Source organism: Dipteris shenzhenensis, chromosome 1 (genome assembly GCF_047967505.1).
Source record: "Dipteris shenzhenensis isolate YYH24624 ecotype China chromosome 1, Dip_SZ_1.0, whole genome shotgun sequence".
Classification (NCBI taxonomy): Eukaryota; Viridiplantae; Streptophyta; class Polypodiopsida; order Gleicheniales; family Dipteridaceae; genus Dipteris; species Dipteris shenzhenensis.
The window spans coordinates 21667591-21680279 of NC_141596.1; positions in this window are offsets into that span (position 1 = coordinate 21667591).

Sequence of the window (12689 nt, forward strand, 5' to 3'; positions counted from 1 at the left end):
TTAAAAATATGTAGTCAGCACAAGGATGAGATAGGTTCATCCTTTGAGAGAAATGTTGATTGAGGAGATTGATGTAGATCTCTCTTTTTGTTGTATATAGTATGAGGTTGTATATCCTTTTTGGGATTTCTTGTTGTGGCTTCATCCATATCCCAATGAGGCACTTTTTTTACACATACCTTTGAGCATTACATGTTCATGGCACCCCTTCAAAAGGACATTTTTGTAATCCATTTGCAATATATGCTCATGCCCCTTTGAAGGAGTTATTCATTTGAGTACGATTTCTAGGCATATGCCTGCCAATTCTATGATTTGTGTTTATTTGTTTTCTTTTTTATTTTTATATCCCATCACATCCTTGATAACTTGTTGTTCTACACAAATTGTTATTCTACGTTTTCTAAATACCTTTCTGAATAATAAATAAAGGAAATATTTAGAACCCAGGTCGATTTGTATAAGGAATCTTATGAGGGACAATTCAAAAGTCCTTCAAAAACATGAACAACTAAAACTTCCCATAGCCTCTTTTAGCGGGCTGGATATTTTGAATCTAAAGGCCCCTACAACTATAGGGTGAAGAGAGGAGCTTAATAGTGTCGACTGAGATCATTGTCAATACAAACATTTTCTTTTTTATTTTTATATCCCATCACATCCTTGATAACTTGTTGTTCTACATAAATTGTTATTCTACGTTTTCTAAATACCTTTTTGAATAATAAATAAAGAAAATATTTAGAACCCATGTCAATTTGTAAAAGAAATCTTGTGAGGGACAAATTCAAAAGTCCTTCAAAAACATGAACAACTAAAACTTCCCATAACCTCTTTTAGTAGGCTGGGTATTTTGAATCTAAAGGCCCCTACAACTATAGGGTGAAGAGAGGAGCTTAATAGTGTCGACTGAGATCATTGTCAATACAAACATAATCTATGAACATTCATAATTTTGTATATAGAGAGAAAATTCAATGCAATACCTATAAAATAATCCATTGTAATTTAATTGTAGTTTAATGAAATTAAAACTATTGGCAACGATGAAGGATTTGTAGCTAATTTTTCCATAGATTATTAGAAATACACTACTACACACAGATCCTATTGCGACGTTTACATACCGACGTTTAGCGTGCACGGGGTGCTAATCGTTGGTATGAAAAGTGCATCTCGTAAAGCGTCGCTATATAGCAACATTAGATAAACGTCGCTATATAGCGACTATTACAAAAGTCGCTATATAGCAACACTGAGATACTATTTTATAGCGACGTTTTCCAGAGAGGTTTTTTACTCATATAGGCCTTATGACAAATTTTTTTTAATTTTCATACATGTTTGATCTCATAGAGAATAAAAATATGAGAGCATGTACATCAAGCCTTTGAAGCTCATATATTCATGTCCAAGTTTGAGATGAAAAAAATCAATTAAGAGCATTTACATCAATTGTTTCATCTTGAGCCAAGTCTAAGGTGCCAAACAAGTCTATCTCCAACTCTATACTGAGTTGATCTCCTATATCATCATCGTACTCAAGCATCATACGTTCACCTAAAAGTACTTGATCATCTTCTTCAATAAAGTGTGGCAATTCTTGATGATCGTTGTCTTCTTTCTCAATATCATGATCTCCATCTTCCTCCCGTGCGATGTCATTATGCGCATCTTCCTCTTGGCTCATATTGTGATCTCCATCTTCTTCGCTAGATTCATCAGGACAATTGGATCCGGCATTGGTAGTGGCATCTCCATATCCACATCTCTATCTTTAAAAATTTGCTTACTTCATGGTGCAACTTGGATCATGTACCACCATCTTGGATCAGAACGATCCGGATGAAAAACCACCTATATTGAAGATGGGTGCCAAATGTCGTCAAATATATATATGAAATTATGCTCAAGTACATGTATCAATGGATCTTTAAAAACAAAAGCTTTGATTAATTAAATCATTAGTATGCACCTGCTCACAGTGCTCGGGAAGAACAAAAGTATCACTTTCATGGGTCCAATGTTTGGTGGAGTCTGTTGCAAAGAAACCGCTACTATCTTTTCTCACTATCGCATGGGGACCGTTGTAAATAGTTCTACCATTTTACATCAAGAATGAAAATACTAAATCATCTGAAATCAACTTCATAGATATCGCATATGGTTCCACAATAATCCAACTGTGAGGGCCGGAGAGAAGATTGGTATCTGAAGCACTTGCTCGGCTATCTTGTGTGAAGTTAGCCATGACTCCACAATCATATGTGACTCTCTTTGAATCGATGCGTTCCATGCGAAAATGTCGTCCATATGACCATAATGCACTGTACTTTTTGTACTGTAAAAGAGCATCATTAAAACAATGAAGATGCATCTATTTTATAGCGTATATTGCCACAAATAATTACTTAATTACATCAAGAGGTAAGAAACTTACATGCACCATACATCCAGTTGATAACTCTGTCTTGCGCCCGTTTATTGTCTCTCCATCGCGTTCGGCTTTACGTAGAGCCAGTTGTAGCCAATCAAGTGACATGTGAGTGGGGAGAAGAGCTTGATCCCGTGGATATGGTTGCGATCACCTGTACATTACTCTGAATCTCGTCCTTGCATTTATTCTTTCTGCTTTGGCCACTTCATATCTCTCAATCCACTTCTGCATCTCAGGGCTATTGAGGATACAAAACTTATTGAATTTCTCCATTTGCTCTTCGCTCATCTTTCTTTCAATCCCTTTTCCTTGAGGAACCTCACCAACGATGCGATCATCATCCTTGTTATGCTAAGCTTGTGGCATATCGGATCCATGGATGCAAGAAACTCTGTGATATATACTAATGACTCTTGCACAAGCCATCCCTCTACCATGCTTGCTTCTGGTCTTGCTCTTTGTCTTACAAATCCCTTTAAAGTTTTCATAAACCGCTCGAGAAAAAACATCCATCAACTATGAATGGTACCTGCAATAGCCACCTCATCAACTGTGCACAAGCAAGTGGACTTGAGTTGTCATAATGCTCGAGGGAAAGTACTTCTCAAGCAAGCCTACGGCTTCGATGGATTCCACCCTAGCCTTCTCGATGCTCGATATGGAGATCTCTTTTTGAGATATCCACCTATTTCACATGTCCATGTAAGATATTTTCATAATCAGTCTATAGATTAATAAGCTTAAATTGAAGAAAATGCAATCAATGCGATTTGATAGTAAGCATACCTCACAATACCACAGATCTTGAATATAGCATTTCTAACATCTTCTTGTAAGCACCCTTTTATTGTAATTGGGAGGATGAACTATCAAAGCAACAAAGAAGTCATGTCAACAATATAACATAATCGTAATTACGCTAATGCATCACGATTATCGTTACACTAATTCTACTTAGAATACCTGTAAGACCTTGTGCCAATCATGGGACTTGAGCCCACTAAGCTTATTGTCCTTTGAAAATGCTCCTTTCAAGCAACGCATGTACCCTATCAGTGTTTGAAAAGAGGCAATGTCTGCCTTGATTGCTGCCTCCTCCCTCGTAGAGAGGATCCACGTTGCTTTCAGGAGGACAACTTTTCCCGAAGCAGGCTACTATTTGGGCACACTTGGTTGGTTCCAAAGACTCGAGAGGAGTGCGAGAAGACTTGCGTGCTATGAATAGGATGTCTCGTTTGTGGCCCCAAGTGCATGGTATTTGGTGCAGGCAACATCTTCTGGAGCAACCTATGACAATTCAAACATACATAGGCTTCGAACAATAATGATTCGGTATACACTATCCAAATGATGTTTCTTAAAACAAACATGATGATTCTCAAAACAAACAATATCCAAATAATGAGTCAAATTAATGCAAGAGCTAACCTCATTAAGGCTGAGAATATCCACAAGTTCAAGAAATGTTTGCAAGATTTTTATTATTTCAAAATGCAACGACATTTTTCTTTTTTAAGGAAATTCCAGATTCCCAACAATCTTATCAACCTCTCTATAGCAAGCATCTCCTAGCTCTTGAGGCCAGTCTGCTGCACAATGGTAGACCTCTTCACACACTCGACATGGGATCACGTCGCACATCTGACGAGTACGGACAGCCTCGTAGGAGGAGAGCTCACGATCTATATGCTCCAGAGGACTTTGATTCCTCTCCTTGAGGACTACCCCTAGCCGACTCCTCTCGGACCTAGCACTGCGACTACCCTTGGTCCGACTCCTCTCGGATGTAGCACTGTGACTACCCCTCAGGGAACTCCTTTGCTAGCCGTGCATGGCTTTGTCGGGAGTCCCGACGAGTTTGTAGCACAGATGAGTGATGAGGAGGCAGCGAGATTCTTCTCTCTGCTATCTCAGAGGACCTCAGCAATTCCCTCCCCTACATCGATTGTTGGATGTACTGCCCAACCGTCCCCTCGTGCCCCTTCGACTGAGGGTAATCACCTACATGTGCCTCTCATAAGGGAAGGAAGAGCAGGAAGGGCAGCTTATGTTGTGCTGACTCGGGAGATGTAGACGAGTCAGCACACTCACATTCCTATAAGTTTCCACTTGGTCCGGAGACACAGTATCAGTCAGGTCCCTTGCCCTCTCCTACTCCCACTGCTACTCCTCGCTCCGGAAGCGCTCGCACAGCTTCCACTCCTTCTGACTCTGCTACCATCAGTCCTCCTTACTCATCAAGGGATCTCTCCTATCAAATCACGGCTGTCGGAGAGATAATAGAAGATAGAAAGGGCAAAGCAGTGATGGCCACCATGAGGTGGTTGATGAGCCATCACTTCAAGAGCGGCATTGCTACCGATTGGCGGTATCAAGATCACAACAAGACAAAGCACCCATAGACGCGCGCACAGACGCATTTCATGAACTAAATAAAAAACTTACGGGCGCGTCTATTTGCGCGTCAGGAGACCCGCGTCTATTAGCGCGTCTATATATCAAACTTACGCACGTATAGACGCGCTCATACACGCGTAAATAGACGCGCAAATAAACGATTTGATAGACGCACGTATAGACGCATATCGAATAGACAGACGCGAATATAAACGCGTTTGTAAATGCGCTGATAGACGCGCCTTTTTTTTTTTAAAATTTTACAGAATACTGTGTATGTTGTGTATGCTATATAGTTACAACAATCCCATATCCACATTCTCTGTAATTCAATTCTTACAGCCAACCTCATTTTAATTACAATTCCAAATAAAATATTACAACTCCAAAACGCAATAAAATTGAAAGCTCAAAAAGTGCTTGTATATACATATAGCACGAAGCTAAGCCACGTCATGTGGCTCCAAGTACAAAAAATAAGGAAGCTAAGCCATGTCATGTGGCTTCAAGTACAAAAAATAAGAGGAGTCTATATACAAGAGGCACGAAGCCAAGCCAATGGCTTTAAGTACAAAAAAGAATAGTAGCACTACTTCTACGACTAATCCTCGCTGCCTTCCACGCTCCCTGATGCGCTGCCTTCCGCGCTCCCTTCTGCACCTCCTTCCTCGTCTTCCTCGTCGTCTTGTGCAGGGGCGCCCTGTAAACAAGGGACAACATATATCAATGTATGAAAAATCAAATCTTTACTTATAATTTTGGCATTATTTAATTACTTTCAAATACCTGGGGGGCATGTCCAGTCGCTCGGGTATACTGCTCCTCAGTAATCAACCCGTCATCATAGAAGTGCCTCCATGTATCTCCTCTGCGATGGTGGCGGTGGTAGGCTGTCTCCACTGGAGTAGGGTATCTGCCCACGATCTCAAGTTGCATGACCGCGATACACTTTGTGGAGGGATTAGTACAAAGAAACAACCAACCTCCTAATAAACTACATAAGCAATATAATTTGAGATCAATACTTACAAATTGGGCCTCCCATGATTCAACACCCCCTGCTCCAAAATGCGCACTCCCATACTCCTCCATCTGGATCCTCCGTGCCTCCACGTGCTGCAGACTGGGCTCCTCCCTCGCTGACTTCATTGCCTTCTTCCACTCACGCTTCTGAGCGGTGTGGGGCGGGCCCCTTGGAGGTTGACCTGCCTCAAGTCTGGCAAGCTCGGCTAGTGCCTGCCTCTTAAGGGAAGATCTTTTATTGCTAAGTATCGTAACAATCTTTGACTTGGCCCATTTATCTGTGAACTGGCGATTGGGGGGGTTAGGATACCTAGAGCGAACAGTAGCGAGGGTCTCATCAGCCAACCTCTTTGGGTGGTCTTTATAGTGGATAAAGCAATCTCTGTAATTGTTAGCAATTACAGAGCACATGAAGGCCATTACATCCTTCCCCCGCGCATCCATCAAGATGCCTCCTGTCTGGGTGATGTCATAATAAATCGTACCATCACCCAGAGGCACGTCTAAATCATCGGAATCATCATCCTCGGCCTCACCGCCACATGGCCCAAAGCACTGTGCCATGCATCCGCCACCGCTCTCCCTGCTACTACGCCTGCCACCCTGTCGTGTCGAGCTCATACGATGGCCACTCGTAGCTGGGGACTGCGCGGGACTACGCTAACCACTCGTAGCTGGAGAACCGAGTCTCGATGGCTGGGGAGTACGTCGACGGCTCGCTGAGGCAGAAGGACCTCCTGAAGGCATGGGGGAAGGGGCATAAGACGGGATGGCAGAAGGGACATAAGACGGCATGGGGGAAGGGGCATAAGACGGTACGGGGGAAGGGGCATAAGACGGGGCATAAGACGGCTGTGCGGACTCCGCTGGGGTGATCTCAGGCAATGTGGGGTGGCTCGGAGTCTGTACTGCCGACTCCTGGGGAGTGTTAAGGGTACCCGTCATGTACCCGTATAACTCCGCAGGACTAGGAGGGTGCCCTAAAATATTATATAAATCCTTCCATATCGATTCACGCGGATCAGGTGAGCTAGAAGCACTTCCTCCCCACATGTTAAACTGGAAAAAAATAAACAAATCTATTACTTTGGGAGCTGAGAAGAAAGGGGGGACAAAAAAAAAGAGGCTCTGTCAGTTCGCGTCTATAGACCCGTCTAATCTGCGCGTCTATAAACGCATCTAACAGAGCATTTAATAGTTCAAGTAAAAGCGCGTTTATCACCGCGTCTAACAAACCGTCAAAACATCCGTCTAACAGTGCGTTAAAAAGCGCGTTTAACAGCCCGTCCAAACATCCGTCTAACATCGCGTCTAAAAGCGCGTCTAACAATTCGTTTAAACTTCCGTTTAATAGATCGTCTGTTTAGGCGTCTATATCCGCATCTGTGCATGTCTGTAGCAAGCCAGACGCACAAATAGACGCGCCTGTAGATGCGCGTTTAGACGCGCCCTTAGACGCCTGTATACACGCGCTCCGACAGTCGAGAATACTCAAAAGTGGAAAAGGACGTTTCGCCCGACAAAAGAACGTGTCGCTCATACCTAGATGCTATGTTTCGTGGATGCAAAAAAGTACAAAACTGGAAAGAGCAAGCAAGAACAACTTCAAAAGGACTTACTTGGAAAAAGGTATGGAAAGATCTTTCTTTTCCAAACTTGTTTCTTCTCCTCCTCTTCTCCTTGTTTGTACTCCTCCTCTTCTTTAGGCTTGGAAGCAAGCTGTGTAGGTACGGTCCCTTTGTCTTGAGTGAAAGCTTGGAACTGTGTGTGTATGGGAGGCTCTCTCTTAAGCTTCGAATCTATAGAACTGCTAATAATGAAGGAAAAAAGCCGCTCGCGAAGTTTAAGTTGTTAAAAGAAAAGCAAAGCGAGCGGCGCGCCGAAAAGCAGGTTTAAAAGTCGCGGGTATAGTCGCGTCTATTAGCGCGTCTACAAGCGCGTTTAAATACACAGAGTAGACGGGCATTTAGACGCGCAGGTAGACGCGACAGTAGACGCGACGATAGCGGGCATTTAGACGCGACACAGAGTTTTTAAGTTAAGCATTTGAAGAAGAGCAAATTTGGTGGGTTGTTTGTTTGTAGGATGTCTCCATCTTCAACAAGCAGCTCCAGTGAGGATGAATCCCTCCGTATCCACCATCGCGAAATGTGGTTGGAGCAAAAAATCAAATGTCTGTGTGATCGATGTCGAGGAAACATGTATCATGCACACAGGATTACGCTCAATCATATCTCAAAGTATGGAAAATGGGATGTGACCGTAAACAGGGTAAGGATTTGTAAGTTAAGGTTGATTGAGATACCTATGGGTGTTCATATGTTTGAGTTATAATGATCCCGTTTTAATTTGATACAGGATGCAGTGCCACACCCGCACATGTTACCCTATGCCCGTCGTGAGGAGGCGAAGCGTCGGCGATATGAGGTGGGATCTTCTGGAGGGACTGTTACAGATGCATGGAGTGATGGTGATAGTAGCCCTCCACCATTACCTCATGAAGCCATGGAGGAGGAGGTGTTTGATGATATGGTGCGGGATTTATATGTCCATCAAGGGAGGGATAATAGCATGGAGCAGGATGATCTTTTTACTGCAGCATCGACTCCATTGTTTGAGGGGTGCACATTCTCTGTTCTACGTGCCTCCCTTGAGTTACTAAACTTGCAAACCATCTATGGATGGAGCAATGCAAGTTTGAATGCATTACTCAAGTAAGCTTTAATTTAAAGTCGATTTTGCAAACATGATGAATTATGCGCGTGGGTCAATTACTCGAATGCTTTTCCTCATTTATGGTCTTCACGTGCAGGCTATTGTGTAAAATGCTTCCAAAGGAGAATAAATTACCGACCTCAAGAGATATGGCAAGGCAACATGTGACCTCTCTTGGAGGATTAGATTACAAGCGCATCCATGCATGTGTCAACGATTGCGTTTTGTTTCGTGGACTACATAAGGATGCAAGAGAGTGTCCTACTTGTGGAGAGGCAAGATATAGAGCAGATCTCAAAACCTTGGACGTGCCTCGTAAGGTATTGCGACATTTTCCCATAATCCCTCGCATCCAACATATGTTCAAGTGCAAATCTATTGCAGAGCTCATGTCATGGCATTCCTCCCATCGATCAACCGATGGCAAGTGGAGAACTCCCGCGGACTCTCCTGCGTGGAAGCATATTGAAGACACATGGCCAAGCTTCAAGGAAGAACCTAGGAGCTTGAGACTTGGATTGGGTATGGATGGTGTGAACCCATTTGGTCTCAAAAGCACGTCTTACAGTGTATGGCCAGTGGTATTGGTGAATTACAATCTTCCACCCTCTATGGCTATTAAGAAAGGACATGTCATGCTGTCCCTTCTAATTCCAGGGAAACATAAAGTCAAAAACCCTGATGTTTATTTGGAGCCTTTGATTGATGAGCTAGAGATACTTTGGAGAGGTATCGAGGTGCATGATGTGAGCAGGCCTCCCTCGTCACGAGACTTCAACTGCAACGCAGTCTTGATGTGGACGATGCATGACTTCCCAGGCTATGGCAAGTGTTCAGGTAAGAATTGCATTTTTTAATTATGAATAGGCAAGGACGTGGCACCCTAAACCCACCTTCCACTCTTAATTGCATCTATTGTTTCAGGTCTCACTACATCGGGTTACCATGCATGTCCTGTTTGTGGTCCTTCACTAGTTGCCTCACGGGCAGACGCATTGAATAAGGTCATCTATGAGAATCACCATCGATTTCTCCCACCTGATCATCCTAGATATGTTGCCCCTTGGAATGAAGTCCTCCCACAATCACTCACCGCGGGAGATTGGATGAGAATTTGGGATGGTTCCACGACTCCTCCACCACTTGGCATGAGCCGGTAAGGATTTGTAACTATTGGCTGGAAGTAAAGATTGGCTATATTGGTTGAAAGTGAAGATTGCACGCTAACACTTTATTTTGTTTAGATACTCCATCTTTTATCGTTTACCATATTGGTCCCACCTCAAGATCAATCACCTGCTCGATCCCATGCATATCTTCAAGAATGTGGCATCTACCATTTGGGAGCATTTGAATGGGACACGAGATTCGGCAGGCATAAGGGAGGATCTACGTACCACAGGGAGGATGCGTGAAGCTTGGCCTCAAGAGAGACCAAATGGGCGTGTTTTTTTACCTTGTGCACCGTGGATGTTATCAAAGCTAGAGATGGCGACGGTGAAGCGTGCTATTACTACAATTCATACTCCCACTGGATGCATGAGGTGTTTGAAGGGAGCCTTTACAAAGAGCAAGAAAAGAGGTGTAGAGCAATTATATGGCTTGAAATCTCATGATTGGCACAAGATGCTCCAAGTAAGTATTTTATATGCATAATATCTTTTTCCTTTCAAATTTGTGAGTGAATAGCTATAAGCAACTAATCAACCACCTCCTCGCGGGTTCAGTTCATACTACCTACTAGCATTTCACGTAGTGCATCAAAGGACGTGAAAGATTGTATTTACAAGATGGGCGAGCTTGTGAGGTATGTGAGCTCAAAGGAAATAGATCCCACCACGCTTGAGAATGCTCGAGTTATGTCAGTGGAGGCGGTTTGTTTAGTGGAGGAGACATTTCCACGTTCTATTCTCACAAGCCAACTACATCTCATAGTGCATTTGCAGGTGGATGAGATTGCTATATGCGGTACTATACATGCATGATGGTTGTTCTTCCTCGAGCGCTTCATGAAGACCTTGAAGGGCTTCGTGAGACAAAATGCAAGACCCGAAGGTAGCATGGCCGAGGGTTGGTTGGTACAAGAGTCACTTGTATATATTTCTGAGTTTCTTGTTGATGTGGATAGCTCTCTCCCACGACTATGGAGAGATGATGAAGACCTAAGGATGACCTCTATTGTGCCTCAAGGAAGAGGACGCAACAAAGTAATAGACACGGAGTTGCGTAATAGTATCAACCTCTTTTGTGTGCTTAATAGTGATGTGATGAAAAGATGGGTGACAAGATACGAGGGTGCAAAGGCAAGAGGACAAGAAGAAAGGGCCCTCTTTCGTACACACCACCACGGATCTCGTGTGCCATACCCTCAGCGTCTAAGAGCACTTCCAAAGGATATTTATGTGGATTGGCTACTTGATGAAATGAAGAAAGCAGAGAAAGACGAGGGGATGCATATCACAATGGAAGAATGGGAGTATGCTAGGGGATGCATGAGCAAGGTCGGTATATAGAATGTTATGCATAAGTTAGGAGGTTTTTATAATTTAGATTGCTTATTTAATTGATTTTTTCTTGGTGTAGTGCACTATGTTCAATGCTATATGGTGTGAGGGCAAGCATTTTCGAACACAACGGATTGATGATAAGAGAAACACACAAGATTGCGGCGTCATTGCTAGCTTTGAGGGAGCCAATGGAGTCATGGATGATTATTGTGGCATAATCCAAGATATCATTATGCTTGACTTTCGACGCTTCTTTGTGTATGTTTTGGATGTAAAGTGGTTTAAGGACGTGGTGGAAAGAGGCCCTAATGCAACAATCAAACGCCATGCAAGTGGCTTTGTAACTATTGACTCCACAAAGTTTTGGCAAAGTAGGAAGGACACACTAATACTACCGCAACAATGTGAACAGGTACTGTGCACACACATAAAAATACTCGCTTTTAAATATTTGATGCAAGAAAAGTAACATGATTGTATTTGTGTTTGAATTAGGTTGTCTATCAACCAATGGTGGATAATAACTTCTTATCCATTTGGTGGTCCAATCTGTTATCAAAGCATAGCACAACATCCCCCTCAGCAAAGTGTCTTTCCCATCCCTTGCGTATCTTAGCATCCAATCGGGCCTTTTGTCGATTCTTTTGGATCTCTGTTTGGTGTAGTGCAAGGTGTTGGATCTCATCTAACTTCTCAAGTTGTACCAATCTGGCCTCTACATGTTCATCTTCTGTCATCCTCTGTTCTTGTGCCAATCTCAAGGCCGGAATCTCTATCTCTAGTGGTAAAACTGCCTCAGTACCATACACCAACTCAAAAGGGGTGTGACCTGTAGATGTTTTATGAGTGATGTTGTAAGCCCACACGGCTTCAGTGACCTTCTGATCCCATTGGCTCTTGTTCCCTGCGGCCATTTTTCCTATGGTTTTACAAAGGAGGCCATTGGTCCAATAGGTGGTGGCATGTCATACCTATTATGCCACGTTCCAAAGTGATGTATAGTACATTTACTAATATGGAGCATATGGAGGATGATCATGCCCATGGACGTGATGATGATCGTGATACAAGAGAGGAGGATGATCATGAGATAGGAGATATAGATATTGAGGCCGGCATTACCCGTGAGAACGAGCCTACCATTGGAGATCTTGATTTCGATGAGCACATGAGTGGCACAAGTAGTAGTGGGTTGAATGTATTTGTAGATCTAAACACTTGTTTGGATTTTGAAGTAGATAGTTTGGCAAGGGTTGATCTCATTGAGGATGAGATTGAACCGTAGCCCCACAATTGATATTGGCAAAACTATTTTACATATTGTCTCATTCTCCTCATTTCCCTTAATTCTTGTATATGTGGGCTTGCAAAAAATTATGTGCTTTGGTAATCATGGGCAATGTTTGGAAAGCAATGATGTACACCAAAATCTCACTTTCTGTATTCTCTGGATCGAATCTAACTCCGCGTCTAAATGCGCGTCTAAGTCTCAGTGTAAACGCGCAAATAAACGCGCAAATACACGCGCAAATAGACGCGCTAATAGACGGGATGTTAGACAGGCCCGTATTTTCTCAGGTCTAACGCGCAAATAAACGCCGTTATTGACG